This window comes from Bison bison, unplaced genomic scaffold, assembly GCF_000754665.1.
Source record: "Bison bison bison isolate TAMUID 2011002044 unplaced genomic scaffold, Bison_UMD1.0 scf7180017864464, whole genome shotgun sequence".
In the NCBI taxonomy this organism is placed as follows: domain Eukaryota; kingdom Metazoa; phylum Chordata; class Mammalia; order Artiodactyla; family Bovidae; genus Bison; species Bison bison.
Window position 1 is genome coordinate 2,046,947 of NW_011495025.1, and position 8,125 is coordinate 2,055,071.

An 8,125-nucleotide genomic window follows, 5' to 3' on the forward strand; every position below is an offset into this window, starting at 1 on the left:
ATGCAATTTAATGAAATAATTTCAGAAGGATAGATATTAACTCGTCTTTAAATGTTTGGTAGAATTCACTTATGAAGCTATCTGGTCCTGGAGTTTTGTTTGTTGAGTTTTTAAAATTACTGATTCAATTTCATTACTGGCAATTTGTCTGTCCCTATTTTCTATTTCTTTCTGGTTCAGTCTTTGGAGATTGTACCTTTCTGAGAACTTGTCCATTTCCTCTAGATCTTCCATTTTATTGGTGTATGATCACTCTTAATAGTCTCTTATTGTCCTTTGTATTTCTGTGGTGTCAGTAGTAACTTCTTTTTTTTTTTTTTTTTCTGATTTTATTGATTTTAACCCTCTCCCTTTTTTCTTGATGGGTCTAGATAAAGCTTTATTAATTTTATCTTTTCAAAGAACTAGCTTTTAGTTTCCTTGATTTGTTTTTATTTTAGCCTCTAGTTTATTTATTTATGCTCTAATCTTTATGCTTTCTTTCCTTCTAACTTTGGGTTTTGTGTGTTCTTCTGTCTCTAAACTTTAAATTTAAAGTTACGTTGTTTATTTGAGATTTTTCTTGTATCTTCAGTAAAGTTTGCATTGCTGGAAATTCTCTTCTTAGAAATATTGTTGCTGAATCCCATGGGTTTTGGATTGTCTTGTTTCCATTTTCATTTGCCTCTAGGTATTTTTTTTTTTTTAATTTCCTCTTTGATTTATTCAGTGATCCATTGGTTGTCTAGTAGCATATTGTTTAGCCTCCAAGTGTTTGTATTTTCTATCTACAATTTTTTTCTTGGAGTTAATTTATCACCTCATAGCACTGTGGTCAGAAAAGATGCTTGATATGACTTGATTTTTAAAAATAGAATGAGGCTTGTTTTGTGGCTTAACATACAATCTCTCCTGGAGAATTGTCCATATGCACTTGAAAAGAATGTGTATTCTGCTGCTTTTGGAATGCTCACTCTCTCTCTCTCTCTCTCCCCCTGCCCTCTCCACACTCTCCCCCATATATATGTATAAATAGTCTAATGTACATTTAAGGCTAATGTTTCATTATTTATGTCAAAGACTGTACATTGATGTAAGTAGAGTGTTAAAGCCCCCTACTATTATTATGTTACTGTTAATTTCTCCTTTTATGTCCATTAATATTTGCCTTATATACTGAGATACTACTATATTCAATATGTATATATCTGCAATTGTAATATTCTTCTTGGATTGATCCCTTGGTCATCATATAGTGTCCTTCTTTGTTTCTTATAACAGTCTATATTTTTAAATCTATTTTGTTTAATATAAGTTTTGCTACTCCATCTTTCCTTTCATTTCCATTTGCATAGAATGCTTTATTTCATCTCTTTACTTTAGGCTGTATGTGTCTCTAGATCTGTAGTGAATTTCTTTTAGGCAGCGTACGTACTAGTCTTGTTTTTGTTTCCATTCAGCCACTCTGTATCTTGTAGCTGGAGCATTTAGTCATTTACATTTAAGGTAATTATCAATATATATGGGGTGTTTTTTTTTTTTTGCCATTTTGTTGTTTTGGATTTGTCTTTTAAGTCTTTTTCCTCATTTGTTCTCTTTTCTTATGAGTTCTTATGATGACTATCTTTAGTGTTATGTTAGATACCACTTCCTTTTTTGTGTGTATAGCTATTATATAGTTTTGGTTTGTGATTACTGTGAAGTTTTTTATATATCACTATGTTTATACATGATTGTTTTAAGTTGGTGATCTCTTAATTTCATATGCATTTTTAAAATCTTGCATATTTACTTTCCTCCTCTCATAATTACTGTTTTTAAATTATATTTTGCATCTAAATTTTGTGTATATCACTTACCTGCTTATTGTGGATACCGATCATTTTACTATTGCCTTTAACTTTTGTTTCTTCTTATTGGTAAGAAAAATGTGTCTTTATACATTTGGGTTTTTATCCTTTTTCAATAGTCAGATTTAACCCTAGAGGGAACCAAATTTGGCAGGCATTTGACTTTTCAAGGCCACACCCTGAAGCTCTTTACAAGCTAGTTACTACTCCTGATAATCACTAATCTCAGGGTTGTTTTGTTGGATAAAGTAAATATCTTCTATTAAAATGAAATCTGAATCCCCAGATAATTAATATAAACCTGAATTAGGTTTTTATTTTTGAGATGACCAGCAGAAAGCAACTCTGTTCAAAATTAAGAACCATAGACTTATTGTTGCTGTTGTTGTTGTTAAGAGAATGACTTTTTAAAAAATCTAGAGCCAGGAATCAGACATAAAGGATGAGAGAGAAGTTAATTTTCAGCATGCAGGATGCAGGTATTTTAGAAGGTATACAAAGTTATTGAAAGTAAAATTCTCTTAATTCTCCACTTTCCTGAGGCTAAATCTCCTGAAAAGTTAGGGTGAAGGTTTACACTAACCTTTTATATCAAATCAGTGTAAAGTCCCTATATAATCCAGTCAGTTTGTTTACTTAGTGTGCCACATTTATGAATTTGAATTCAGGCATAGGTATATATTAACAGTCAAGTTTTATAGGAGGAAATCATCATAGTACTCCTACTTGGAACTACCCAAAACTTTGGACTTCTTTGGATGCACAAAAATCATGTTCATCTGAAGAGTGAGTAGAGAGTAATGAGCTTAATAACATTGGTCCAAGAAAAGCAGAAATTACATTTGTGGCATCATGAAGGTTGATATCACAATGTTAACTAGCATGAGCTAGGCTCCTGGATGATAAAAATGACCCTGTTGCCACAGCTGACAGGCAACCAATTGGCTTATTTTTCAGTCTGTGAAAAAATTTGCTTCATATATATGATCAGTTTTATAAGCTGTTTTCCAAAGAAGGGCAAGTCTAATACCACTTATTCTGTCATAGCCAAAAATAAACAGAGGCCTTCACCTTAATTTTTTAACTGTATCTCTCCAAAACCCCTACACTTTAGGAATTTAACTTTTGTTTAGTGATTGAGGAGTTTTAGCTAAGTATATTGAAAATGCAAGCACAATTCTTTTCCCTTCCTGCATCCACACCTTTTAAATGTGCCTTTGCAAATCTTCTCATCAAGAGGTATAATCTATACTAGCTTTGTGATGTGATTTAACTGTAGAATGCTGGAAAAGTGATGTCATTCCAGGTGTGAAACTCAACTCAAGAGGCCTTGTGCTAATCTGTTCTCTTTTGAAAATCTGTCATCTTGTTAACAAGCTTGAGCTAGGCTTTTTGGACAAGGGAAGGGACTCTGCCATCACAACCAACAGTCAGCTACTACACATATGAATAAAGCCACCCTGAACCTGACAACTCTCATTCCACTTGCCAGCTGACCTATGAGACATGAACAAACACAAATAAAATCAGCTGGGACTGAACCAGATCACAAGAACTGCACACTTGATCCATAAGCTTGTGAACAACAGTAAGTATTGCTTTGAGTCACTATGTATTCAGATGGTAAACAGAAGTTTGTTTCTTACAGTTCTGGAGGCTGGAGGTCTGAAACCAGTGTGTTGCTCAGGTCATGTCCCCTATGAAACCTATAAGACAATCTTCCTATCCCTTTTGATTTTTTTCTGGTGTTTTGCCAGCAATCTTTGACATTCCTTGGCTTGCAGTTGTTTAACTCTAACTTCTGCTTTCATCTTCACAATGCATTCTTCCTGCGTGTATCACATGGCTATACTCTAATAAAGATCTCAGTTATATTGGATTAGGAGTGCATTCTAATATTCTCTGACCTTATCTTAACTAACTGTACCTTCGGCGACCCTATTTCCAAATAAAATTATATTCTGAAGTATTGGGTGTTAAGAAATCAAACTATATAAATATTTTTCAGCACATAAAAGTCCTATGGCTATTATCACATTGGACACATTACCTCTAAGATTCAGGACAAACCAAGGGTATGTAGTCTCCCTTGAAAAATTCACCAGTCTAGTGGAAATCCTATACCACTGGTTATACCAGTGTTATTTTTAAATAAAAGAACATCCCTGCTGATCCAGTGTCTAAGACTCTGTGCTGCCAATGCAGGGAGCCCAGGCTCAATCCCTGGTCAGGGAACTAGATCCCACATGCCACAACTAAATATCCTTAATGTTGCAACAAAGGTCAAAGATCCCAAGTGCCATTACTGAGACCTGGCACAGCCAAATAAATAATTATATTTTTTAAAGAAAAATCAGAAAAGAAGAGAAAATGAACCTCTTCACAGATAACATATGTACAAAAGCCTAAGGAAACAACAACAATGACAAATTACTATACCTATTAAAAGAGATTAGTGAGGTGTCAGAATTATTTATGGTCAACTAAAAAAATCAATTATATTCCTACATAACAGAAAAAAAATTGAAAAATGAGCAAGACAATTTCTTATGACAATATAAAATGTGAAATATTTAAGAATAAACCTAATATGCAAATCTATCCAAAAATCTATAAACTATGACTGAGAAAAATTTAAGATCTAAATGAAAAAGATATATCATATTCATAGTTTGGAAGATTAGATATTAAATCTCCCACAAATCAATCTAAAATTTACCACCATTACAATCATGAATACAGAAGCTTTTTTTTATAGGCATAGATAAATTTCTTCTAAAATTTTTAATGAAATATTGAAAGCCTAAAATAGCCAAAACAGTCTTGGAAAAGAGGAAAAATTTTTGAGGACTCAAACTGACTGACTTCCAGAATTAACATGTAATTACAACTACAACAATCTAGGTAGTGTAGTGTTGGTGTAACGATAGACAAATAGATCAATGGAGAACAAGAGCAAGTCCAGAAATAAACTGTCCCTTAGCCCATTGAATTTTGCAGCAGAGTAAATCAATGGAGAATAATCTTTCCCCAAAAAATGATATTTGTGTTATTAATATGTTAAAAAATAAGAAACCAAACACCATCTCACCCTACCTGATACTGTACACAAAAAATTAATTTGTGAGGGATAAATACTCTAAACACAAAAGCTAAATTTAAAGATGTTATAGGATAAATCATTGAAGTGTATTTTTTCAGCTGAGGGTCAGGTTATTATTGCTTACCAATAGATCCAAACAAAATTCAGTTAAATTTTTTTAAATAAATAGACAAAATCATTTTTCACAGAACTAGAACAAAAAATTTCACAATTCAAATGGAAACACAAAAGACCCCAAATAGCCAAAGCAGCCTTGAGGAAGCAAGGACCTGGAGGAATCAAGCTTCCTAACTTGAGGTTATAGTACAAAGCTACAGTCATCAAGACAGTATGGTACTGGCACAAAAATAGAAATATAGACCAATGGAACAAGACAGAAAATCCAGAAGTAAACCCATGCACCGATGGGTACCTTATTTTTGACAAAGGAGGCAAGAATATACAATGGGGCAAAGACAGCCTCTTCAATAAATGGTGCTGGGAAAACTGGACAGATGCATGGAAAAGCATGAAATTAGAATGCTTTCTAACATCATACACAAAGATAAACTCAAAATGGATTAAAGACCCAAATTTAAGACCAGAAACTATAAAACTTAGAGGAAAACATAGGCAGAACACTCGATGACAAAAATCAAAGCAAGATCCTCTATGACCTACCTCCTAGAGTAATGGAAATAAAAACAAATGTAAGTGGGACCTGATTAAACTTAAAAGCTTTTGCACAGCAAAGGAAACTATAAGCAAGGTGAAAACAACCCTCTGAATGGGAGAAAATAATAGCAACTAAAACAACTGACAAAGGATTAATTTCCAAAATATGCAAGCAGATCATACAACTCAATGCTAGAAAAACAAACAAACCAATCAAAAAGTGGGAAAAAGACCTAAACAGACATTTCTCCAAAGAAGACATACAGATGGCTAACAACCACATGAAAAGATGCTCAACATCTCTCATTATTAAAGAAATGCAAATCAAAACTACAATGAGATATCATGTTACACCAGTCAGAACGGCCCTCATCAGAAAGTCTACAAACAATAAATGCTGGAAAGGGTATGGAGAAAAGGGAACACTCTTGCACTGTTGGTGGGAATATAAATTGATACAGCCACTATGGAAGATGGTATGGGGATTCCTTTAAAAACTAGGAATAAAACTACCATATGACCCATCAATCCCACTCCTATGCATATACCCTGAGGAAACCAAAATTGAAAGAGACACATGTATCCCATTGTTCATTGCAGCACTATTTACAATAGCTAGACCAAGGAAGCAATCTAGATGTCCATCCACAGATGAATGGATAAAGAAGTTGTGGTATATATACACAATGTAATATTACTCAGCCATAAAAGGAATGCATTTGAGTCGGTTCTAATTAGGTGGATGAACCTAGAACCTATTATGCAAAGTGAAGTGAGTCAGAAAGAGAAAGATAAATACCATATTCTAACACATATATATGGAATCTAAAAGAATGGTACTGAAGAATTTATTTGCATGGCAACAATGAAGAAACAGACATAGAGAATAGACTTATGGACATGGGGAGGGGGAAGAGAGGGTGTGATATATAGAAAGAGTAACAGGGAAACTTACATTACCATATGTAAAATAGTCAATGGAAATTTGTTGTATGGCTCATGAAACTCAAACAGGGGCTCTGTATCAACCTAGAGGGGTGGGATGGGGAGGGAGATGGGAAGGAGGTTCAAAAGGGAGGGTATGTATGTATACCTATGGCTGATTCATGTTGAAGTTTGGCCAAAAACAGCAAAATTCTGTAAAGCAATTATCCTTCAATAAAAAATAATAAAAATAATACAAACTTTTTAAAAAGATAGAAAACAAAAGAGTAAGCCAGAAACTAGGAAGAAAACTGAAAAAAAAAAACCATATATTTGTCAAAGAAATTAGATCCAGAAAACATAATTTCTTTGCCTAAATAGGGCGTCCCCAATGACACAGCAGGTAAAGAATCCACCTGCAGTGTAAAAGACACAGGAGACGTGGGTTCAGTCCCTGGGTTGGGAAGATTCCCTGGAGAAAGAAATGGCAACCCCTCTAGTGAGAAGGGGATGCCCAGGAAAAGATGGTTGGATGGCATCGCCGACTCGATAGACATGAGCTTGAGCAAGCTCCGGGAGTTGGTGATGGACTGGGAAGCCTGGCATGCTGTAGTCCATGAGGTCGCAAAGAGTTGGACACCACTGCACCACTCAAATGAACTGAACTAATTAGTATTCTTGCCTGAAAAATCCCATAGACAGAGGAGCTTGGTAGGCTACAGTTCAGTGGGTTGTAAAGAGTAAGGCACGGCTGAGCAACTAAGCACTATGCCTCAATAAGGTAAACATTTTTAAAAAATACCAGCACACTTGAAAATATCTTTTGAAAGGCAGATTTGAAGATTATATTGCAACGTACAATAAACTCATGGAAAAGTACTCAGTATCTCTTCAAATAAATGCAAATCAAAACTATAATGAGTATCACAGCATGCCCACTAACCTAGCCAAAATTAAAAGTTCTGTCAGCACCAGTGTTGGTGAGTAAGTAGAGCAGTAAGGACCTTCAGGTGTTGCTGAATGAGATGCCAAGTTGTATAATACCTATTGAAAAATTCATTATTTTCGTAAGATGTCAAACATAAACACACTAAGGCAGATCAATTGTAAGTTATAAAACTTTTCTGAGAAAATGAAGCAGAGACCTACAAAAGATTCATAAGAGAAAGTTCATAGCACTTTTATCCATAGTAACTCCCAAACTGGAAAAAACACAAATGTTTATAAAAAATCAGATCAGATCAGATCAGTCGCTCAGTCGTGTCCGACTCTTTGCGACCCCATGAATCGCAGCACACCAGGCCTCCCTGTCAATCATCAACTCCCGGAGTTCACTCAGACTCACGTCCATCGAGTCAGTGATGCCATCCAGCCATCTCATCCTCTGTCGTCCCCTTCTCCTCTTGCCCCCAGTCCCTCCCAGCATCAGAGTCTTTTCCAATGAGTCAGCTCTTTGCATGAGGTGGCCAAAGGACTGGAGTTTCAGCTTTAGCATCATTCCTTCCAAAGAAATCCCAGGGCTGATCTCCTTCAGAATGGACTGGTTGGATCTCCTTGCAGTCCAAGGGACTCTCAAGAGTCTTCTCCAACACCACAGTTCAAAAGCATCAATTCT